The following is a 25,943-nucleotide window of genomic DNA, read 5'->3' as shown; positions in this document are numbered from 1 at the left end:
AATCCTGCGAACCCCACCAGAGGCACCGTCTCTGGACAAACTTCAAGTTTCAGGGCGGACCAAACGCTCCCATATAGCGGACTGTCCGCAGTCAATTCTGCTAAACCACCAGAGACAACATCGTCTCTGGACGAAACCTAATCTGACCGGCGGACTGTCCGCGCCTCCCAGGCGGACCGTCCGCGATACCTAACTTCTGACCCGCGCCGCAGGCGGCAGCAAGTGCGGCGGCGGCCGTTCACCGGCGCCGGCGACGCACCACGGAAGGGAAAAACGACCGGGGAGCACAAGGAACTCACCACGAATCCATTCCCGTGGTCGGTTCGAGCGGAGTACGACCGGAGAAGTGGATCGACGCGGAGCAAGGCTTCAATCACCTCCAATGACAACCGGCGGTGGCGAGGGATGATTCCGGCCGTAAGAAGCCGGTCTAGGGGTTGGGGAAGGTGGAGGAGATGCCGAGGAAAGTTCCCGCGCGAGGAATCGAGGTTTGGTGGCCGGAGGAGGGAGATCGACGGAAGGGGGCGACGACGGCGCGAGCGCTCGTGCTCCCCTCAGCTCTGGACGGAGTGAGGAGGAAGAGAGGAATGACAGGTGGGTACCACGACCATCCAGATAAATATCTGGGCGTTGCCTGGCGGACTGTCCGCCGATCCCGCGCGGACTGTCCGCGAGGCAGGTGTTACACACAGATAGTAGATGGTAAGCATGCATTGCAGTAAGTTTAAACCCGGTCGCGGTGGGCAAATGAGTTACCACCCAGGTTCAGATAGGCGCACACGACGTTCAAGTAACCATGGACAAAAGCCTGCAACGCACAAAAGAGCATGGCTATACGCCTATACTTCACCAACCCATTCATTCATGAGAATCTAGCTACTAAACTACTCGTTCTTCTTAGGGGCTGTTTAGTTCCAAAAACGAAAATTTTTGGATGTCAAATCACATGTTTGACCAGATGTCGGAAAAATTTTTCGGGCACTAATTAAAAAACTAATTTCAGAACTCACTTGGAAACCACGAGACGAATCTTTTGAGGCCTTTGACCGCGTCATTAGCACATGCGGGTTACTGTAGCACTTATGGCTAATCATGCACTAATTAGGCTTAAAAGATTCGTCTCGTCATATACATCCAAACTGTGTAATTAATTTTGTTATTTAATTACATTTAATGCTTCATACATGTGTTTAAAGGGGAGGTGAAAATTTTTGGATGAAAATTTTTGGGAACTAAACGGCCCCTTAGCCTTCATGTTCCCTTTGGGTATCTTGCTCAAGACACCTTGGTCGAGCTTCTGATATTGATCACACAGTAGGCCGAGAAGGCTGTACAGGAAATAATCGATTTGGTCTTCATACTTCTCGTAGAGCACAGGAAGCGTGTGAGCACAAACAAATCCTGTTTCATGTAATTCAATATTTTTTTTGTCAGCACTAGTACACTGAAATACATGCATTCAGAAAATAAGAACAGGGTATTGTTTCACTTTTCACAGTGGCAATATGGGGAAAAAATGCGAGATTGTGGCTGACAAGAGCTGAAGTTACAGGCCAAAGCCTCTTACCAATATATATAACTGTCAGGAAATTGCACCAGCTTCCAATCACTGCAGCAGCCCACAGTCCAGCGATTGCCTGAAAGAAAACATAGCACTACATTTTAAATGTCTGTTTGAGACAGACGGATATAATAATAGTGCTTACATATGGAAGACTGGAATTGGTTGATATCATCATCTGTTTGACAATTGCTATTTGAATGGATTAACCCAGAAAAGTTCCGCATACCACTAGAAAATGCTTCAAGTTTCTTTCACAAGAAACATATTGAAGGAAGCTCAAGAACTTGTTTACTTGGGCACCCATTGCAACAGCGATGTTCACAAACAGGTCATCAGGCAACTCAACTCGGGGCACTTGAGAAGGAGATCTAAAAGTATAGAACACAATTTAAATTATCATGTCAGGGAACATACTGTTACCTGCAAAATAAAGGAACATACTGTTCAAATGCTTTACATATTCTGTCGTGGTGTGCAAACCCACATCCGGGTGGCGTAGTGCACCCGTCTAAACCCAAAGGGTGAGTACTCGGGGTAGCTAGGATTAGTCCGATCTAGATGCAAGAACGCGATAAACACAGCAGGTTTAGAGTGGTTCGGGCCGCCGGAGCGTAATACCCTATGTCCACTGTGTGTTGTATTGCTTGTGTGCAAGCTAAGGGAGGAGCTATGCCTATCTCTGCCTGTGTGAAAACTGGTGGAACCTCGTGTCTGTGTCTGTGTGAACCTGTGTTCTAGCGGGCGTGCTCTCCTTTTTATATGTTCAAGGGGAGCACGTACACTGAGCGGGGCCCCGACAGGTGGGCCCGGCGATGTATTATAAACTACACTTTGGCCTTCAATGCCTCAGATCCGAAGATCTTGTCGTCGGCTTCCGTGCGTAGCTTCTGACCAGGGATGGTCTTGTGTTGTCTTGTCGGAGTAGAGTCTAGCCTCTGGAGCCGCGCGTCGAGGTCATGATGAAGCGCCGAACTACTGACTCAGTCCGCTGTAGCAGCGTGCACTGTTGCTCCAGTTAGTAGCTGGTCATCATGACTCGTCGCCCACGCGCGCGGCGCTGAGACACTACTGCGTGCCTCGGTAACAAACGAGCTGCCTTGGAAACAAGCGGGCTTACCGTGTTGTCATGTCACGCCTGTCCAACCCGTGAGTGGGTATCCGATGCCCTGCTCTGGCAGCGCACGCTCCAACCACCAGCATTTAATGCGGCAGGAGGGCTGGCTTCAGGCAGAAGACTCGTGCCTGTGGGACACGTGGCGGCACTGGACACGGGGGTCGGCTGCCGCCCCCACAGGGGCACGTGGTGGTTCCGGACCCCTGCCCAAGCGGGGAGCGGAGGTCCGGAGGTTGGCCCTGTGGGACACATGGCGGCGCCGGACCTTGGGGTCGGCGGCCGCGCCCACAGGGGCTTGCGAGGGCTCCAGACTCCTACCCAAATAGGGTGCTGGGTCCGGGTCCTTTGGCTGGCTCGATGACTCAGGCCTCCTGGAGGTCCGGCTTCCACTTGTAGAGGCCCAGGTCCGGCCCGCGGAGGTTCGGGACCTGTCTGTGGGGGTCCGGACCCGTGGTCCGTGGTTGCTGCTCCTGAGCGCCTTCATCCTTGTCTTGTAGGAGAGGGTATTCCTGTCTGAGTGTACCGACAGTGGCCCCTGGGCCCACCTGCGGGTGAGGTATTAACCCGCAGGTGAGGCCAAATCCATGTCGGAGTCGTCGGGAAATGCCGTTCTTCCCGTCCTGAATTCTGCTGTCGAGCGCCTGCGTCGCCTGAAATCCGCCCTCGACGCACGCCTTGTCGCCGAGGGTCAGGAGCCTGTTCGGATGGTGGCCGAGCAGCCCTGCACATGACTTAGGATCGGCATTTAGTAACATACGCACGTGGTCCCAAATCCTGTTGGCAGAGGTCCTTTGAGATACGCAGCCGGACCTGTGGAACAGAGCTTAGGAGGCCAGCCCTCAAGCTAGAATGAGGTCCGGACCTCTAGGTACGTAGTTCCGGGTACTAGGGCACCTGTTACAGAGTGGTGGAGTGCACAGGATTAGGGTACGGAACCAGGATAAGCGGCTGCACAGGGCTCCGGACCACCCCCGGGAACAAGTACCTCTTCCCTGAAGCAGGTTCCTAAGGACCCGGACCCCCCTCTAGCAGTGAGGGGGTCCCAAACTGAACCACATGCCGACCGACTCAATTCGGACACAGGAGTGGGAACCACGCGGGGGTTAGCGCAAACAGAATGCGTAGATTGAAATTGGAATGTAACATCCTTAGAGGCGAACTGAGAATAAACTTTTCCTTTATAACTAGTTGTACATGAGATGTGCGATGTAAGCCAGAACACGGGTTTATGAGGTCGGAGCTGTCTGGACCTCCGGGACCCAGTCTTAGGTACTACGGTACTCACCCTAGGGAAGTAGAGCATGCAGGCATAGGGTACGGAACCAGACTAAGCGGCTACACGACTCCGGATCTCCCCGGAGGGTGAGTACGCTTCCCTGAACCTGGTTCGCAGAGGTCCGGACCCCTCCACGGGGGAGGCTCACCGGACTGGACCACACGGAAGTACTACCTAGTTACAAAGGAAAATGTTTTATTCCCTGCTGGGCCTCTAAGGGTAGGACTTACAAAGATGTAGAGTCGGAGGTGCGATCGGAGTCGGCTTATCATCGGATAGAGCCACCAGAGTCGGCTTTCCGCCAGAGCGGGCCTGGTGTGACCAGAGTCGGCTTTTCGCCGTAGCGGGCTTCCTCACATGAGTGAGTTATGCTGCGAGCTGAGATTTGTTGAAGTTGTGCTCCCTCCAGACTTGCTTGATGACGAGCTGGGAGTGCATGACCCGCTGTCTCCATCCTGCTGACGCGGGCTCTTGCCGCGCGAGTTCTGGCCCCCCGGGCGTATCTTGAGGGGCCGAGTGCCATGCACGACCCTCAGCGGCCCTGGCGCACTTGTCCGCTAAGGCAAACAAGGTGGCAACAGTTTCCACCTGGTGTGTGGCCAGCTTCTTCAGCATCTTCTCGTCACGGACCCCCTGTCGGAAAACCGTGATAATAGACGCATCAGAAATACTAGGAATGGTTCCACGTACCTTGGTGAAGTGGGAGATGAAGGCCCGGAGCAACTCCCCGGGTTGCTGCCTCACGGCGTGGAAATGGGTCTCCACACCGTGCTGCTGGTACGTGCTGGCGAAGTTCACCGAAAATAGCACGCACAGCTCGCACTAGGATTGGATCGACCTGGGGGAGAGGTTCATGAGCCAAGTCCGGGCTGACCCGGTCAAGGCTACATGGAAGTAACTCGGCATGATGGCGTCGTTACCCCCAACCGCCGTGATGACGGTGATGTAGACCTGCAGGAATTCCGATGGGTTGGTCGTCCCGTCGTACTTCTCCGGCAGGTGCGGCCGGAACTTGGGTGGCCAAGCCACCACGCGGAGATGCTCCGCGAGCCCGATGCAGCCCACACCAGCCACCGGGGTCTGGATATGACCCTGGGACTTTGGTGCCGCCGCGCCGAGATCGGCGTCGAGGTTCCGACCCTCGATGTTGAGCTGGCGTTCATGTGCCCGCTCCATGGAGACACGGGCGTCCTCTCCTGCACGCCTGCGGTTGAGTTCTGCCTGCAGATCAGCTGTCCGCGCCCTTCCCACTGTAGGAAGGCGGGCAGAGGTTGGTGCGCCGCCCCGTCGTCGACGCTGTCCCAACCCAGTCCCCGTGGAGCCGGGGGTGGCCTGGGCCAAGATGATGAGGCGGTCGATGTCGTCGCGCCACTGCCTCATGACGTCCGGCGAGACCGCCAGTTCTGGCGGGTTGCGGAGCAGCTCCCTGGCCGCGGCTAACGGCTCGCTCGGAGCGACCTGCGCGGGGGCTCTGGGGGCATGCTCCGCTGCACGCTGCTGTGCGCCGTGGGCAGCAGCCCTCGGCGTTGGACGGCGAGAGGCCTGCGGTGCGGGTGTCGCCGCGCCCTCCCCCATCGGGTGGTCATGGAACTCGACAGCCCGAGCCATGGAGATGCCAAGTGGGCGATCAAGCGGAAACCAAGCTAGCCCCTACCTGGTGCGCCAAATATCGTGGTGTACAAACCCACAGCGGGGTGGCGTAGTGCACCCGCCTAAACCCAGAGGGTGAGTACTCGGAGATAGCTAGGATTAGTCCGATCTAGATGCAAGAACGCGATAAACACAACAGGTTTAGAGTGGTTCGGGCCGTCGGAGCATAATACCCTACGTCCACTGTGTGTTGTATTGCTTGTGTGCAAGCTGGGGGAGGAGCTATGCCTATCTCTGCCTGTGTGAAAACTTGTGGAACCTCGTGTCTGTGTCTGTGTGAACCTGTGTTCTAGCAGGCGTGCTCTCCCTTTTATATGTCCAAGGGGAGCATGTACACTGAGCGGGGCCCCGACAGATGGGCCCGGCGATGTATTATAAACTACACTTTGGCCTTCAATGTCTCAGATCCGGAGATCTTGTCGTCGGTTTCCGTGCGTAGCTTCTGACTAGGGATGGTCTTGTGCTGTCTTGTCGGAGTAGAGTCTTAACGCCCCCAACCACCAGTATTTAATGTGGCAGGAGGGCTGGCTTCAGGCAGAAGACTCGTTCCTGTGGGACACGTGGTGGCCGCGCCCACAGGGGCATGTGGCGGTTCCGGACCCCTGTCAAGCGAGGAGCGCATGTCCGGAGGTCGACCCTGTGGGACACGTGGCGGCGCCAGACCCTAGGTGCGGCGGCCGCGCCCACTGGGACTTGTGAGGGCTCCGGACTCCTACCCAAATAGGGTGCTGGGTCCCTTGGCTGGCTCGATGACTCAGGCCTCCTGGAGGTCCGGCTTCCACTTGTAGAGGCCCAGGTCCGGCCCGCGGAGGTTCGGGACCTGTCCGCGGGGGTCCGGACCCGTGGTCCGTGGTTGCTGCTCCTGAGCGCCTTTGTCCTTGTCTTGTAGGAGAGGGTACTCCTGTCTGAGTGTACCGACACATTCCATACCCGCTTAGCATGTTTGAGAAATTGGACCAAACAAACTGGACAAACATTCCAAGAACAAGGGCAAAGAAACGATTGTCAGGAAGTGGTAATCAAGCCACTCGAAGAAAACCCAAATAGCTGTTGCAAGAGCCAGAACGCTTGATGATATCTTCTTGTTCCTCCATAACAGCACATCAGCAGCTACAATCACAAATAAAGAACATCAGACGCATCCACAGAATCAGATTTCAACATACCATGATACCAATAAGCAGATCGCTTACATTTTCCACCACCCAGAACTCCATGCAGGGTCTTCTGACGACCAAACAACTTGTTCTTCACCTTTTCAGAGACTGCACCTGGATCGAATTGCCCAGACTTCTGCTTAGGAAGGTTGTCAGCAATGCTATCAATGATGCTGCTCATAATCTTTTCAGTTGCACTCCCAGAGCGTTCCGACATCCTCAATATATTTTAAGCTCGCTGGAAAGTATGAAGACAAGTTAGACGAATATGGCGCATCATTAAAAAAAGGGACAAACAGACTACAGCCATACAATGCATATGAGAGAAAAGGCCAGTCGAATAGGATCAAATATTTGAATGGAGGACAAATTAAACCAATATACTTGGTTAAAAGAATTAAATGGAACTAGATATTTAGACATTTCTAGCTAGCAGCCCCATTTTCTAAAAATGATTGACTGGAGCAGTTCTCCTTTCTGAATCCTAGATAACATAATACACCTGGATAAGCACATAACTTAACAATACTTTCTGTCAAATTCATTTACAAGCAGTACACCGTTAGTTATGCTACATCCCAACTACTCACTCAATTCTCCTGCTACAGTGCAGAAAAAATTGAGGGAATCTCTGCAATATAGACTCCAAGTCCAAGCTACCAAAAAAGTACACCTTTGACGGTAACACATGAAGAAGACAAGCATTAACCCTGAAACAGCGTCTTTCAATCATCAGAGCACTTGGAGACAAAAATTGACCGGGTTCCATACCAAGAAACCTGGCAGGATGATTTATTTCCCTGCCCATGAGAGAGACCCAGACTCCCAGAGTCCCTTCCGTTGCTCCAAAACCCCCCACAAGATTCATCAGGCCATTCCTAAAACAACATCGGACTCGGAAAAGAAGCCCGAATCCACCGTTCGTGGACCTAAAAATCCGCCTGCTTTTTCTTACAGAAAAGCCCCGACTCCCATGATTATCTTTGGGAGGAAACAAGAGCAGGGGGAAAGGCGCTTAAGATTCCACATCGGCCATCGCCACTCCGAACTACCCGGCTACCCGCTGTTGACGCAAATCTCGGTCAACATACGAGAGCACTCGAACGTGCGAGTCGCAAACGGACCGAATAGCCATGGGGCTACGTAGACCGGTCAGACCGGTTGAGCAAACCGGTCAGACTGGTTTCTAGGGTTTCGCTGGAATCGGTCGTCTCAAGGGATAAGTATCACACTTATGTGGTGCAGAGCGGCAAGGTCTACGAGCAAACCAGCAAAGGATAACCAACGCGCTTACGTGGCGAAGAACAACTAGTTTACGAGCAAACTAGCAAAGGCCGTCGAAGCTCTCGCCCGGGAGGGACCCCGTGTAAGCATCTAGGCCCTCAAGGTTTGTTTCGGTGATTAATGACAACCATTATTGTGACTAATGAGTTTGTGCATCTTAATAAAATATTATTGCTCATTGGATCATACATTAAAGAGGCACCTAAATTTCATTATTCAAAAAGGCGATCTCGGTATTCAACTCAAACATGTAACAAGACTAACGATCTTTCTAGTCCTAAGTGTCGCAAGGTTGAGAAGGACACTTAGATTAGTAAAGGTTTTATAGGTTTGTAGAGGTTGCACTATTAAGAGGGGTTAAGGCCAAGTAACTTGAGCATGGATATGGTCAATCAAAAATGGATGCACACTATGGTCACTCAGGTTCCTAGAAGTTCAAATAAGTGGTTTTCAACTTATATCTCAAAAATATTTGGATTTCATTCAAGACTCAAATCAGAAAAGGCAAAAATCAGAAAAAGTCTATACACCGGTTTAACCGACGACTCCATTTTTCTATACGTCGGTTAAACGCAGTTATTAGAGTCTGGACAAGTACATACACCGGTTAAACCGACGATATTTGAAATTAATGTCGGTGCAGTTGTCCAGAATGTTGGTTTTCCAGGGTGTTTCAAGGTTATATACACCGGTTAAACCGACGATATTTGAAATTAACGTCGGTGCAATTGTGCAGAACGTTGGTTTTTCCAGGGATTTCTAAGGTTACACTCACCGGTTAAACCGACGATGGATTTGAGTTAGCGTCGGTGCAGTTGTCCAGAGAGTTGGTTTTTCAGTTGATCAGTGGACAACTACACTCACCGGTTAAACCGATAATACGTCGGTTAATCTGCCCGAGTTGTAACGGCTAGTTTTCCAAATGGGCAGTTCACATTCATCGGTTAAACCGACGACGACTTTTGGAGGACCGTCGGATTAACCGGCGTTGCGTACTTTTCTGGCAGCTTTTCTCCAATGGCTCTATCCGCGTGAGCTGCCTATATATACCCCTCCAATGGGTCATTTTGAAGTCTCTTGACACCAGGCAACATTCATACACTCATACTATTGTTGAGAGCCACCTTGAGCTTCATATTCCACACATTTGATCATTCAATCATTTAAGAAGCAAGACTAAGGACTTGAGTAGAGAGAAGCTTGTGTGCATCCGTTCTTGGTGATCGGTTCTTGCTCAAGTGAAGGCCCTAGCTTGTTACTCTTGGTGATTGGCAGCACCTAGGCGATCTTGGTGATTGAGGTGTTTCTTCCGGAGCTTGCCAAGTTGATTGTGGGAGCCCGAAGAAGTTTGTACGTGGCTTGAGCTCCACCACGCCGCGATGGTGAACGGAGACCCTTAGTGAGCGCCCTCGTCTCGGTGACATGAGAGGTGACAAGACTCTTAGTGAGTGTCACAACGTGGATTAGGGGTGTGTGCCAACACATCGACACCACGGAAAAAAAATCCGGTTGTCTCTTGCCCACTCTTTACTTTCAAGCACTTACTTTCATGCAATTATTCATGTGCTTGACCTTAGAGATCATAACTTAGCTCTACCTTGCTTAGTTTCATATCTTGTTGTATCTTTGATAGCTTGTGTAGTTTGCTTAGTTAGCCGGTTGATGAATTGAGCCTTACTAGTATTTCATAGGTTAAGGTTGCTTTATTTTATTTAGAAATTTGAAAAAGGCCCAATTCACCCCCTCTTGGTCCATCGATCCTTACAATTGGTATCAGAGCCTCGTTGCTCATTTGGATCATTAGGCTTCACCGCCTAGAGCTATGGCCAAGATGGGTGGATCGCCTCCTCACTTCGAGGGCAAGAATTTTGCCTATTGGAAAGTTCGCATGGCCGCATATCTTGATGCAATTGCCCCCGAAGTGTGGTGAGCGACTAAGACCGGGTTCACCGGAAATCCCACCCCCGAACAACTAAAGTGGAATGCAAAGGCTAGAAATGCAATTTTCGAAGCCATTAGTGAGGAAGTCTTTGCTAGAGTAAATGACATGGACTTGGCAAGTGATATTTGGAAAGAGCTAATTGAAATTCATGAAGGCTCCACCAAAGTTCGTGAGCAAAAATATCACTTGTTTAGAGCTAAGTATGATTCTTTTAAAATGCTAGCTCATGAAAATTGCAATGATATATATTCTCGCTTGAATGTCATTGTCAAGGACATTAATGCACTTGAAATATCCAAAATTGACAGTGGCTCCATCAACCGCAAGATACTCATGCTCCTTCCGAAGCCCAAGTACAATATCATCAATGCTATGCTTCAAAAGGAGATTGATGAAGCTTTGAAGAAGATGTCCGTTGGGGATATCAAGCCGGAAGAGGTGCATGAAGGCAATGATCAAGGGGGAGGACCTTCCTCGTCTACACCAAGCACCTCCATGGCACACCAAGTGGATGAAGATAAAGAAAAAGATGATCCACAATCTCAAGAAAGTGTTCCAACGCCAACACCCCAAGTCCAAGAACAAGAAGAGCAAAATCTTCCACCACAAGCACAAGTCACCCATGATCCACCCCAACAAACATCCACGCATGTACCGCTAGTGAAGCATGGTCGTATCACCAAGGATCATCCAATTGATCAAATCATTGGTAGTCCTTCCAAGGGAGTAAGAACTCGTTCTAAGCATGCTTCATTTTGCGAATATTACTCATTTGTTTCTTGTATTGAACCCACTAGCATAGAGGAAGCGCTTAAGGACTCGGATTGGGTGATGGCTATGCAAGAAGAATTGAACAACTTCACCTGCAATGAAGTTTGGGTCCTCGAAGCTCCTCCAAAAAACAAGAACATCATCGGCACTAAGTGGGTCTTCCGAAACAAGCAAGATGAACATGGGGTGGTGGAACGGAATAAAGCAAGACTTGTGGCAAAAGTGTTTTCTCAAGTCGAAGGTTTGGATTTTGGTGAAACTTTTGCTCCGGTTGCAAGACTTGAAGCTATCCGCATTCTTCTTGCTTACTCTTCACATCATAATATCAAATTATATCAAATGGATGTGAAAAGTACATTCTTAAATGGCGTTATTAACGAACTTGTTTATGTTGAGCAACCTCCCGGGTTTGAAGATCCGAGGAATCCTAACCATGTTTATAGGTTGCACAAGGCACTCTATGGGCTCAAACAAGCTCCAAGGGCTTGGTATGAGAGGCTTCGTGACTTCCTAATCATGCAAGGCTTCAAGATCGGGAGGGTGGACACCACATTATTCACAAAAGACGTCAACGGGGATCTTTTCATTTGTCAAATCTATGTTGACGATATTATCTTTGGCTCAACTAATGATTTACTAAGCCATGAATTTGCTACCATGATGTCTAGGGAATTCGAGATGTCCATGATCGGCGAATTGACCTTCTTCCTTGGTTTTCAAGTCAAACAATTGAAGGAAAGGACATTCATCCATCAAGGAAAATATACTAAAGATATCTTGAAGAAGTTCAAGATGGATGAATGCAAGCCGATCAAGACACCCATGGCAACCAATGGGCATCTCGACTTGGATGTGGACGGTAAACCGGTTGATCAATCCCTCTATCACTCTATGATAGGGTCTTTGCTTTATCTTACCGCATCTAGGCCCGATATAATATTTAGTGTGTGCTTGTGTGCCCGTTTTCAAGCAAACCCAAAGGAATCACACCTCTCGGCTGTGAATAGGATCCTTCGGTATCTCAAGCACACCCCAAGCATAGGCTTGTGGTACCCCAAAGGCGCTAGCTTAGATCTCTTAGGATACTCGGATTCAGATTTTGCCAAAAGCTGTGTGGATCGCAAGAGTACCTCCGGGGGTTGCCACTTGCTTGGGCGTTCTTTAGTTTCTTGGTCGAGTAAGAAGCAAAATTCTGTGGCTTTGTCCACCGCGGAAGCGGATTATATAGCGGCCGGTGCATGTTGTGCCCAAATCCTATATATGAAGCAAACCCTTTTGAACTTTGGTGTGAAACTAGATAGGATACCACTCCTTTGTGACAATGAAAGTGCCGTAAAAATTGCCAAAAATCCGGTTCAACACTCTCGCACAAAGCACATTGATATTCGCCATCACTTCTTGCGTGATCACGAAGCTAAAGGAGACATATCTCTTCAAGGTGTGAGATCCGAGGAGCAATTGACGGATATATTCACAAAACCATTAGACGAGAGTACATTTGTTAGGCTAAGGAATGAGCTTAATGTATTAGATGCGGCAAACGTCATGTAAGTTGCCATGTCATATAGAAAAATGCATATATATATATATAGGATACTTGTCTAACCATAGTAAGATAGTGATGAGCATGGGTTTAGCTAGAGGTGGTGGTCCACTTGTTTTCCTCTAGGCTTGTAGAAAGGCTCATCATGAAGAAGCTTCCCGTGGGTTCAAACTTGACAAGTAGAACTTAAATTCTTGTTATATATTTCTTGTCATATAGATGTGCACCATCATTGTATGCGTAAGGGTCACAAAGGAGATCACTTGATGAAAATGAGACTTGTTTCATATGCAAGGTCTTAATTCATGAAAAGTGAATAGAGCAAAGTGTTAGGTGTGTTATTGCCTAGTGAGTCATGTCATGATGAGTTTGAAGCTCTCTATCTTCAATATTCCTATGACAAGGCTCATACATTTTATTTGGCGCTTTGTCTCGCTTTGCGGTTTTTCCTTATATTCGAAAAGAAAAATTACTAAGCTCTATGCTATCCTAAGTATTTTGAGGCGTAAAATCGCCTATGCAAGTCCATTAACTTGAGTTTAGTTAAATTTTATAAGTTTATTGGATTTAGCATAGAAGAGTGAGCTGAGTGAAGGTTTTTCGGGTTCACCGGTTAAACCGACGCTTAATGGATCTACACCATCGGTTTAACCGGCGTTACTAAGTTCTGTCTTAGCTCAATTAAAACCAGGCGTTCAACCAGCGTATGCAATTGTCACATCATCGAATCAACCGGTGAACATAACACTGATCTGACCTAACAATCAACCGGTGATAGCAGTGTTCAACCGGTGAGTTCAAAATGCATATCGTCGGATCAACCGGCGTTCAGATGAATTTCTGCTGGAGTCTCGGGTGAACTAAACTGATGCATTCAACCGGCGTTCTAAACCTAAGCATCGGTTTAACCGGCGTTAAGGAAAAACACGGGGCCCACGTGTCATATATGTTTCTTGCCCGCGCTGCCGGCCTCTGTTTCTCCTTCTCTCTTCACGCCGCCGCACCCTCGCTCGCCTTCACGCCGCCGGCGCCGATCCACGCAGCCACCGCCGCTCGCTCCTCACGCCACCCACCTGCACGCCACCAGCCCAAGCCGCCGCCATGTGCAGCCTGCGCCATCGCCGCCCGCGTGCGCCACTGCCCGCGCGCTGCCGCCGCTGTGCCACTCCGCGCCACCGCCACGCTCAGAGCCGCCGCTCCTGCACCACGCGCCGCCCTCGAAGCAGCACCCTACACGCCGAAGCCGCAGCACAATCTCGCTCAGTGCTCGCGAGGTGTTCGATTTATTGCCTGACCGAGATGGGTCGCGAGAAAAGGAAGGGAAAGAAGGTCGTGGTCGAGAAGCCAGTCCGAAAGCAGACCCGTGCAGAGAGGGAGGCCGAGAGGGCCAAGATGGTGGCCAAGGCCACCGAGGAGCAGGCGTCAGGTCGTGCTCGTCCGTTCGCGATTCGGGAGCTGCCAGCCAGAGGCAGAGGCAGAGGCAGAGGTATGGGCAGGGTCCTAGGTGCCAGGGCCACTACACAGCAGACAGAGGGTGATTCGTCTGAGGGGGAGCCGGCAGCTGCACAGTCAGATCGCTCAGATTCAGATGCAGCGCAGTCAGAGCAGTCTCAGGGGCAGAGTACTCAGGGGTCACCGACTCCACGTCGTTCAGGCCGCACTCGGCAGACGTCCCCTGGAGCAGGTTCTTCGCCAGCGACCGAGCGTCGCACTGGACCGAGGACGCTAGGAGGTCACCAGCCACAGGAGCCTCGCAGGTCCACAGCTGCAGCAGTAACAGCTCGCAGAGCCGAGGCCCTAGAGGCCGAGCGCGCAGTGTTCCGTATGGACACTGTTGTGCGTCTGGAGCCAGGTGTGCTGCTCCAGAACTTGACCAAGGCCAATGCGGCGAAGGTCAAGAGGCTCAGGTGGAGTGTAGCAGAGGAGGACTGGTTCCCCGTGACACGTGACAGCAGGGTTGACCGTAGGTTCTGGACGCTCCTTCAGGCCAGTTTCTACGAGACCTATCAGAGGCGGGGACATCAGATCTTTCCGCACAGAGTGCTCGATTGGGTTTCACTGAGGACAGCCGCAGGGGGAGCAGACATTAGAGAGCACTTTGCACACTTCAGAGGTCTGCCCAGGCTACTTGAGATGGAGTAGAACAGATATATTGAGGACTGGGTCAGAGTGTTCTTTGCCACAGCCTGGATTGCTCCCGAGCGCAGAGCCGTGCACTTCATGTTTGGAGGCCAGGTCTTTGGTTTGTCGAGGGCAACGATTGCAGGGATCCTTGGAGTCGACTTGGTCGATGTCTCCCTGCACGAGAGAGTATACGAAGATGCAGATCCACCTCGCAGGGCGATGATTGGCGGGATTGCACCTTCTCACGAGGCGATTTCTCAGTGCTTCCGCCAGCCATTTCCAGCATCGTATGCCAGAGTTCCTAGCTTGCTGACCCCAGAGGCATACGCAGTTCACATGGCACTCCGGATGACCCTGTTACCGAGGAGTGGCTACCCAGAGGGGTTCACAGGACTGCAGCAGCTACTGCTTCTACACATCCTCACTCACGAGCCGTATGACATAGTGGATTTTATTCTGGCTGAGATAGAGGATGTGATCACTGACGGGATGGGTGTTGTACGCTAGTTTCCTTATGCTCACTGGATCAGTTACATCTGCTCTATGATCGTGCCAGCTGAGTCACCCATTAGTGCAGTTTACCGTCAGGATGAGGCCCCCAGGTTCCCAGTCTACCGTCCCACTGCACCACAGGACCGGAGGAGGGGCAGATAGGCAGACAGAGCTGCTATGGCATGGCTGTCAGCTGAGGTGCAGGCACGAGTGGCAGAGGAGGACGAGGCACTACTAGCAGCAGAGGCACAGCTTCCCGGAGGAGATGATGAGATTCACTGGTCTGAGCTTGAGTCAGACTCCTCCGAGGATGATGAGTACTTTCCTGCAGCACCAGCCAGTCACGACCACGATGCAGGAGGGTCCAGAGAGCCACCTCCATCGTCACCAGCAGCTACTACTGTCACAGAGTCCCAGGTGACTCAGCCGTCCGAGCTCACCTCTCTCCTTCAGCAGCTTGTCACTCAGCAGAGAGAGGATCGGATCGCACAGGAGGAGGTCAGGAGAGCCCATGAGGCTCAGCTTGCAGCTATTCAGAGAGAGGCTGCCCGAGAGCGTGCTGCAGCCGAGGAGCATTTTGTCAGGCTCATTGACTGAGTCTCTCAGAGGACAGACGCTCAGTTCCAGCAGATGCAGCAGGGCATGATGGCGATGTTCGGGATGATCACACAGCTTTACACTCACACCGGACTCGCCCCACAGCAGCCAGGACTTCAGGGTGTTGGAGCACCTCAGCTTGCAGTCACTCCAGTTCTAGCCCCTACTGCAGCTCCAGCTTCTTCGGCGACACCGGAGACCACGTTCTCGATGTCCGCACTTCTTGGGTCTGCTGGTCGTCCGCTCTTCTCGCCACTGCCAGCGACTACGCTTTTTCAGGACTCACCGTCAGCGGTTCAGCCAGTCACCCTCCCCGTTGTACCACAGGCACCACCTTTAGGGGGAGGACGAGGAGAGGAGTCTATACTTCCGCAGTCGACGCAGCCGGCAGCTTCAGCAGTCACGACTTCAGATATTGACACTTCTTCTGCTGACCCGGTTACCAGTTCTACGGACCCTCTCCTAGGCAGTGCCAGCACGAGAGCCTCCACGACAGCTACACCTCCAGTCAGATCAGACCCACAGCTCCCGTTCATCACCGAGGGTTCTCCGTCCGATGACGATGATGATGACGACCTGGACCGCTTCCTCGCCGTGCCGCGACAACAGGACCCGTAGCTCGCCTTTTTGGTGCTTTGATGCCAAAGGGGGAGAGAGTTAGGGGGAGTTGGAGTCAGGGGGAGGGTAGAGCTAGAGACAGCTCGTAGTTACAGGACTTTGATGTTTTATATCTCATTTGATGTTAGTTCATGGATATGTACATTTGACTCTTGCGTATGCTGTGTTTTGAGACATATCTATAGATTCCGTTTGAGCCGTTGAGCTCTTTGGTTCTCTTTCGAATTTGCTTGAGTTTCTCCTATTTATCTTTCTCGCTCTCTCGTATTTTTTATGTTTGTGTTGTCATCAATCACCAAAAAAGGGGAGATTGTAAGCATCTAGGCCCTCAAGGTTTGTTTCGGTGATTAATGACAACCATTATTGTGACTAATGAGTTTGTGCAGCTTAATGAAATATTATTGCTCATTGGATCATACGTTAAAGAGGCCCCTAAATTTCATTATTCAAAAAGGCGATCTCGGTATTCAACTCAAGCATGTAACAAGACTAAGGATCTTTCTAGTCGTAAGTGTCACAAGGTTGAGAAGAACACTTAGATTAGTATAGGTTTTATAGTTTTGTAGAGGTCGCACTATTAAGAGGGGTTAAGGCCAAGTAACTTGAGCATGGACATGGTCAATCAAAAATGGATACACACTATGATCACTCAGGTTCCTAGAAGTTCTAATAAGTGGTTTTCAACTTATATCTCAAGAATATTTGGATTTCATTCAAGATTCAAATCAGAAAAGCTAAAAATCAGAAAAAGTCTATACACCGGTTTAACCGACGACTCCATTTTTCTATACGTCGGTTAAACATAGTTATCAGAGTCTGGACAAGTACATACACCGGTTAAACCGACGATATTTGAAATTAACGTCGGTGCAGTTGTCCAGAACATTGGTTTTCCAGGTTGTTTCAAGGTTATATACACCGGTTAAACCGATGATATTTGAAATTAATGTCGGTGCAATTGTGCAGAACGTTGGTTTTTCCAGGGATTTCTAAGGTTACACTCACCGGTTAAACCGACGATGGATTTGAGTTAGCGTCGGTGCAGTTGTCCACAGAGTTGGTTTTTCAGTTAATCAGTGGACAACTACACTCACCGGTTAAACCGATGATACGTCGGTTAATCTGCTCGAGTTGTAACGGCTAGTTTTCCAAATGGGCAGTTTACATTCATCGGTTAAACTGACGACGACTTTTGGAGGACCGTCGGATTAACCGGCGTTGCGTACTTTTCTGGCAGCTTTTCTCCAACGGCTCTATCCGCGTGAGCTGCCTATATATACCCCTCCAATGGGTCATTTTGAAGTCTCTTGACACCAGGCAACATTCATACACTCATACTATTGTTGAGAGCCACCTTGAGCTTCATATTCCACACATTTGATCATTCAATCATTCAAGAAGCAAGACTAAGGACTTGAGTAGAGATAAGCTTGTGTGCATCCGTTTTTGGTGATCGGTTCTTGCTCAAGTGAAGGCTCTAGCTTGTTACTCTTGGTGATTGGCAGCACCTAGGCGATCTTGGTAATTGAGGTGTTTCTTCCGGAGCTTGCCAAGTTGATTGTGGGAGCCCGAAGAAGTTTGTACGTGGCTTGAGCTCCACCACGCCGGGATGGTGAACGGAGACTCTTAGTGAGCGCCCTCGTCTCGGTGACATAGGAGGTGACAAGACTCTTAGTGAGTGTCACAAAGTGGATTAGGGGTGTGTGCCAACACATCGACACCACGGGAAAAAAAATCCGGTTGTCTCTTGCCCACTCTTTACTTTCAAGCACTTAATTTCATGCAATTATTCATGTGCTTGACCTTAGAGATCATAACTTAGCTCTACCTTGCTTAGTTTCATATCTTGTTGTATCTTTGATAGCTTGTGTAGTTTGCTTAGTTAGCCAGTTGGTGAATTGAGCCTTACTAGTATTGCATAGGTTAAGGTTGCTTTATTTTGTTTTAGAAATTTGAAAAAGGCCCAATTCACCCCCCCTCTTGGTCCATCGATCCTTATACCCCGTCAGGGTGTGAACGTCGCCGGACGTGCCCTAGGTCGACCAGCGAGCTTAGGACGCCATCAATGGCCGTGGAGATCACGATGGACAGCAAGGGAGATTGGAAAAGACTAGAGTTTAAAGGTAAAAAGTAGATGCATAATGTTTTGTTCGATTGGGTGTGTCTCAATCGGCCATAGCCCTTTATATTTATAGAGTGGGAAGGTCTGTACCCGTGGGAGGTCAAAAATATATTACAAATCGACCTAGAATCAAATTACAACTCAAATTCGGACTAATCTACTAAAAACCGGTCAGACCGGTAACCAAATCCGGTCAGACCGGACTCCTCGTGCTGCATAGCAGCCAAAACCGGTCAGACTGGTCCCCAAATCCGGTCAGACCGGTTTTACCCAGATAGGCGAACTTTCTGGGTATTAGGCGATCCATATGTCCGTTTCGATCGTATCGACGAGGGCTTCGTCTTGGTGCATTAAAACCCATGATTTGACCTCATCTTGATGCCATTTTGTGCCCATCTTTGTCTCATTGATGAAATCATATCCAGAATATCCCAAAACGATCTCCATATCCTGCACAATGGTCATATATGCCAAACTTGCAAAATAATAAGAGTTAATATTGAATTGGTTATTTTGGCATTTATCTTGCCTACTTCAGATCATGCCAATTTTGATTGTCAATATATGCCCCCCTGTTTCTTGGTAAAGTTTGCGTACCAAGAAACATCTCTTTTGGCCAAAATCATAGAAGACCGATGACTAATACTAGTACATCATCTATGTTTTTATTCTAAAACCAATAAAACTTCATCGGCCATGTTACTTGGTACTAACCAGGATAACAATATCATCTTTGTTGTTTTCATTTGCACATGATGAGTGAGATACAAGCCCGAGTACACACCACCTCAGCTATGAATACTTGTTGCAATGGCTAGAACCATCTTCACCACATATGCCTAAATCGACCAAATCATTATGAAAACAATCGGTCTTTGCAATGCTCCTTAACTTAGCATAAAGTAACCCAACATAACACTTTCGGCATCTTGATGGCATAACTCATCATCAAAATATAATTGAATGTAAATGCCAAACTTTTATCCAGCTAGAACTCTGTACTGACCAATAATTTTTATGATTTGGTGCAAACCTTATATTTGAAAATCGTCTCTTGGACCTTCTATTCTTCTTTAATTGCATTGCACCTTCTGTGCAAACATCATCTTCGTCTTGAGTTTGAATGCTTCCTTTAGGAACCCACGCCATGCCTTTTTCTTTCAGCTCCTGGGCACTAAGTCTCTGGAGCTTCTTCTTTTGCCAACCTGATGAGCTGAGCAAATACCTCGGCTGTGCTTGAGCTTTGGACAGCGGCACCTTCTTTTTGATTTTCGGCTCCTTTAACCTCTTTTGCCCAGATTTGGTATTTGGAATATCAACAGCTGAATTTTCCTTTTCATTGCCATTAATAGCCGAAGTCTTTAACACATTAATTGGCTTTTCAGCAATTGTATTCAGATCTGAACTTGTAGCTTTGCGACCATCCTTTTTCACTACATAAATCTGCTTGACAACCTTTTTCTTCTCTTGAACTCTAGACCGATACTTTGGCTTAAATCGGTCATTCTCAACGCACGACTGCCCTGCACATGATGGTTCTCTTGGTGCTGCATACTCTACATGATATGGTCTAAAATATGAAGGAGTATGTGCCCATGGATCATCCCATCCCCATGATGAATAGTGATGAAAACTAGCGGGATGCAGAGCGTTTGGAATTGACATCGATGGCCCCGAAGGAGAATATGGTGCTGCTGAATGAAAGTTTTTTTCTTTGCCAATTTCAACTCCCAGAATTATGCTTAGGAGGTAATCTTGATGATTTAACATCATTTGACCGATTAGCACGTTTGGCATCATTCTCTTTTAGGTATTTAGCCAGAAGTTCATCAAAACTGAGCTTCAGCTTCTTGCCCTTGTGCTTATTATGGTCTTTAGCTCCATTTATCTTAAGACACTCTGATTTCAATATTTCTAGGCATCCCTGATCAGAACCGGTCTGACCGGTTTGAGCAACCGGTCTGACCTGTCTTGTCAGCACAGCAGGAGTAATCGGTTCTTGTTCCGATTGTGAAGAACCTGTTCGCCCCCCAGTATTTTCCAGATTTTTATTAAGCTCATCGTCCTTCGAAACATCTTCAATTTGGACAATGTCTTCTATATCACTTGAGGGCTTAGAATCTTCCTCCTCACCAATATTTTTCTTGTTACATGGACTGGCCGATGTTGGCCAATTTTGTAACTTCTTATCATCAAGACCAATTGATTTCAATTGGTCATTCTCTTGTTCATGAGCAAATTTCAATCGTCCGGAGTTAATGGCCGATTGTATAATTTGGCAAAAACATATTGCAATTCTGGATACTGTGATCAAATGAATTATGCAACTTGCAATAATCTCGCTCCTTTGCATCAAGAGATGACAACAAGACTTTGTGACCAAAAGGTTTAATAAAATTCTTCTCCAGCAATATATCAAATAAATCATCACACAAAGTCAAATCGAAAGTATATTTTATTTTCTCTAACCGGCGCTTTTGTGGAGAAGGTTTTAAGGCTGAGCAAACGAATGGTTCAAATTTCTCATTAATCCATTCGGCTATACCTTTCCTTGTGCTTCTCACATCCGATACTTTAGAGCTTATCACTATATTATCATCGGATTTCACAATGCTTTTCGGTTTTGGTTTCTTGTTTTTAATCCCAGAATGACCACAAGTAAACCATGTAGAGAAAAATTTTGTCAACGATAACGGAGCGAGTCTAAATGCCAAAATATTACTATTATCGGCCTTTCTAATTTTCACAATGCACTGGCCGACACTATCTGAAATTATTTTGTTGCTAGCAAGTAAATTACCTACCTCAATCGATCTTCTAGGATTATTCACAATCATATCTCTAGTAGATGTATCGACTGAAATCATATGATCTGATCTGGAATTGGGTAAATTACTTGAAAAGCGTACCTTGTCAAATATGCTGGAGAGGCGAGGAACCTTTATGTGGATGATATCATGCCTTTCCTCTCGATGCCCACCTGCAGCACTACCTGCAGGAACCGGTCTGACCGGTCGACTTGACCCAGTCTGACCGGTTGTTCCAGCGCGACTGGACAACTCTGAATGTTGGCCCGTCAATATATTGTCATTGCTCCTGAGATAATGGTCTCTAGTATCTTGATGTATATCACCGACCAAACTCCGTTCAGTCATAAATTGTTGCTCACTATTGCACTTGACAAGGCTACTTACAGATATGGGTCTCTTAGCTTCCGAAAAGTCAAGCATAGCTGTTTTATTGAATTTGGCAGGTTTTTGTACAGCTAGACTTTTCTCTTTCAATACAATAGATTCGGGACGATCTTTATTCAATTCGGTTCTCACCATAACCGAATTGCTACCCATATCGGAATTATTCTTTCTTCCACTATCAACCGATGATGTAACCGGCTTTGTAGCTGCAAATCTCATTTCCTTGAATATATCGTCAATAGATGGTAATTCCATTACTTGAACAAATCCTTGCTCTGTTTCTTAGAAACAAGATTTATACAATCTTATTTGTGTTTCTGCAAATTTGCTAAGCTTATCCTCAAATTTTTTATCCTTGTTAAATCTTTTAATCACATCATTCTTAAGCTCAGCATGTTCTGCATCTCACAAAGTATTTGGATTTTGCAATATAGTAGAAACACTGTTCGGTGCAGCTTTTTGTGCAAAATCACAAGCATGAACTTTCGTTAACGAAGAATGAGTAGTACCGAAACTATGTGATGATGCATGAGATGAAACACATGAAAAATTAATCTGTGGAGATGAATGTGATCTTGCTGAATTCTCATTAATTCGGCTATAAGTATTGGAAACATCTAGAACCGAAGTATGAGTATTAGAATTTGTATATGGTGCTGAATTTATACATGCATCTTCCACTCTAGCATATAATGGTTGTGAATAATTGGCTGGATTTCTAAAATCAGCATGGCTAATTTTCTCATTCATCGGCATGCTTTGAGTCAAATATTCTAAATTTGTTGCCGATGAATAAGCATATGAAACACCTTGCTGAAAAGTATTAAAATCATTAGCGCATGATGTCTCATAAAGATTGGGCGAACTCACTATGTTAGTTTGGCCTTGATAATTGTTCATCGGCATGTGAACTTGTTCTGCTGCCGATGTATGAAAATATGTATGTTGTATGTTGCTAGTAGCATCAAAATTCAGATTATGCATATTATTTGGCATGGGCTGTTGCAAGCAATTTTCAGAATTATAAGCAGCATAATTAAAACTATCTGAATAATCACTAGCCAATGCAATATGTATACCACTTTATGACTAGCAACATCAACATGAGAATTTATGGTACTAGCAAAATAATCAGTAGAAACATATGATGTACTTGCATGTTGTACCTCAGGCGTGGTGTAGTAATATTGTTGTGGTACATATGAATAACCCGCCATGTATACTTCTTAGTAGGTCTTGATGCTTCTGGTCTTGTAATCAATAAATCCAGATATATTTGATAATCCAACCAATCAATAACCAACACTTTGCCTTTTCTTTTGATCTTTGATATGCAGTAGCAAGCAAAGTAGAGTGCAATCGGCTTGAGCAGCCTGATGCAATACCACAATTATATTTGCAATCGGTCTAAAGAGACCAGATGCAATAACAAGGCGAACCAAAATAGTAGATCAATTAACATAGGGCTAGGGTAGAAAAATTCGGTTGCTTTAATAACCAGAATTATCTTCCCCAGCGGAGTCGCCAAAATGTGTTGACGCAAATCTCGGTCAATACACGTGAGCACTCGAATGTACGAGTCGCAAACGGACCGAATAGCCATGGGGCTACGCAAACCGGTCAGACCGGTTTCTAAGGTTTCGCTGGAATCGGTCGTCTCGAGGGATAAGTATCACACTTACGTGGTGAAGAGCGGCAAAGTTTACGAGCAAACCAGCAAAGGATAACCAACGCGCTTATGTGACGAAGAACGACTAGTTTACGAGCAAACTAGCAAAGGCCGTCGAAGCTATCGCCCGAGAGGGACACCGTCAGGGTGTGAACGTCGCCGGACGTGCCCTAGGTCGACCAGCGAGCTTAGGACGTCATCAATGGCCGTGGAGATCACGATGGACAGCAAGGGAGATTGGAAAAGACTAGAGTTTAGAGGTAAAAAGTAGATGCATAATGTTTTGTTCGATTTGGTGTGTCTCGATCGGCCATAGCCCTTTATATTTATAGGGTGAGAAGGTCTGTACCCGTGGGAGGTCAAAAATATGTTACAAACCAACCTAGAATCAAATTACAACTCTAATTCGGACTAATCTGCTAAAAACCAGTCAGACCGGTCACCAAATCCGGTCAGACCGGACTCCTCGTGCTGCACAGCAGCCAAAATCGGTCAGACCGGTCCCCAAATCCGGTCAGACCGGTTTTGCCCAGATAGGCGAACTTCTTGGCGCCATAACGCCTACACCCGGACTCCGAATTAGGCGATCCATATGTCCGTTTCGATCGTCTCGACGAGGACTTTGTCTTGGTGCATTAAAACCCATGATTTGACCTCATCTTGATGTCTTTTTGTGTCCATCTTTGTCTCATTGATGAAATCATATCCAGAATATCCCAAAACGATCTCCATATCTTGCACAATTGTCATATATTGCAAACTTGCAAAATAATAAGAGTTAATATTAAATTGGCTATTTTGATCTTTATCTTGCCTACTTTGGTTCATGCCAATTTTGAGTGTCAACACCCGCCAGCGAAGTTCAGGCAACCACGAGTCGGGCAAAGGGAGGAGATTATACCCGGGGAAAGGGCAGACGGGGCACGCAGACGAAGCGCCGGTGAGCCGGCGGCGCCCCCGGAGACGATCGCGGGGAGCAGGCGGCGAGCACGAGCAGCGTGCAATGGAAAAGGCTGGTTGGTTGCCTGGGGGAAGAAATCCTACAGCTAGCAATTGAAAATTGATTCTCGATTCGGGGAGTGGGGAGTGGCGGGTCACGTGATTCGACGAGCGGGTCACTGGCTTGTGGGACCACCCCAGACTCCACTCTTGGAGTTCCCACCGGCCACCCCGGAGAAGTGGCCGCTGCGCTGCCGTACGTGAGCCACTGCATCGGCGGGCCCCACAGGGGAGGAGCCTTGCCTTTGCGGCGTTTCCGCTTACAGGTGGGCCTGGAGGGGAGGATGGTCGTGGCGGGGCCCGCTGGTAAGGGAGGTCAGCGTCACCTGAATGGTTTGTCCGGGCAAATCAAGTGCTCGTACATACAGCACGAGGGAAAGCGTGGTCCATCCGAGATATTTTCCGTCTTTATCACGTTGTCAGCGTCTCGTGAGTTCCACATGTTGGCCAAATTATTTGTGCGTGTAAAAGTTGATTAGCGAAGAACACTGAAAAAATCTACTGGTCGAAACAAGCATCCACTGAGAACTTATTGGAAAGTTGCCTAATCCTTTCGCAAAAGGCTTCATTATCTTTTCGATGTTTTGCTGAATTGCTCTGACTTGTATTTCAAGCCAATCGATTTTGTGGTGACTGGTAAGGCCCTAAGACGCTGACTAATAGTAGCTTTGGTTTCCTCGCTGAAATTTGAATCAGGTCAAATTATCAAAATGTCTCCATGCATGGGAACATTTATTCTTTCATCTCCATTCAGTACCATTTCTATTTTCCCTTGCATACTAGTATGTGCTAAAAGAAATATCTGCTTAGCCTTTTCTTCATGTGCCATCTTTGAGTTGTACTGAACAGTGGCGGAGCTTGAGTAGCTAATGAGGGGGGCAGCTATGATAATCTTCTCTGAAAATCAATGAACAGTTGCCGATTTACTGCTCATTTAGTGGTAATTTTCATTGATCAGGGGGGCCTTGGCCACCCCTAAACTCCACTAAGCTCCGCCAGTGGTGCTGAAGTTAGTTTTCCATGACATGGCCTTGGTTTGGATACAAAAGCTCACTTAGACATATTCCTTTTGTTTGGTTCTCTGCATAATTCTTGAAAAATGCAAGGTTTTAGCCTTTTCCTAGCTAAGATAACTTTGTTGTCGCTTATCATCGATGTTTTGGAGTTTTCAGGTTGGGCTTTCGCTGATTCAGTTCCGCACCGACTGGCACCTCTTTTTTTTCTTTCTTTTTTTTTTTTGAGGGCACCGACTGGCACCAGGGCTTGAATTTACATGAGAGTACATATTTCAAGGAATCGAAGCAAATGCTAATCTTGTAGGCCACTCAATAGTGTCAGATTCCTTATTTTGAAGAGAGCTACTTCCCGGTGCTACAACTCACGATGTTTATTTAACATAGTTTTTGAGAAGACTGCTGATTTGTGTTTTCCTACCGGTGACGACCCTCTCTCTTGCTGCATTAGGATCATTGATGTGGCTTAGGAAGAACAAGCCTGGATATTGGTTTCAATAATTTATGCTTGTGTTATAAAAAAAAATCTGATTTACACCCTCGAACTATCTTAAAAGTCTGACTTTCAACTTTCAACTACAAAACTAGACAACTTAAGTCATCCAATTGTCGAAATCGGATAAATTTGGCCCTTGTGATGGTTGGCGCACGGGAGAAGGTGGTCTCCTGTGGACGGTGTGGAGGTTGATCACATCTGTGCATCTTCTACTGTATCTGGTGCCATCTGTATTCTTTTGGTGAGGCTGCTTATTGTTATAACATATATAATACTGCAGTCTGCAACATGTAGCCTTCTAATTGTTTGCTGCGTAGA

The 25,943-nt window shown here is 47.7% G+C and overlaps 1 pseudogene; it reads right to left on the bottom strand.

The window, feature by feature from the left end:
* Positions 1-724: 724 nt before the first annotated feature.
* On the bottom strand, positions 725-7,407 carry LOC120648978 (annotated as a pseudogene).
* Positions 7,408-25,943: the final 18,536 nt, after the last annotated feature.

This window comes from Panicum virgatum, chromosome 9K, assembly GCF_016808335.1.
Source record: "Panicum virgatum strain AP13 chromosome 9K, P.virgatum_v5, whole genome shotgun sequence".
In the NCBI taxonomy this organism is placed as follows: domain Eukaryota; kingdom Viridiplantae; phylum Streptophyta; class Magnoliopsida; order Poales; family Poaceae; genus Panicum; species Panicum virgatum.
The sequence above is the reverse complement of the archived record's forward strand: the minus strand, read 5'-3'. Positions and strand labels throughout refer to the sequence as shown.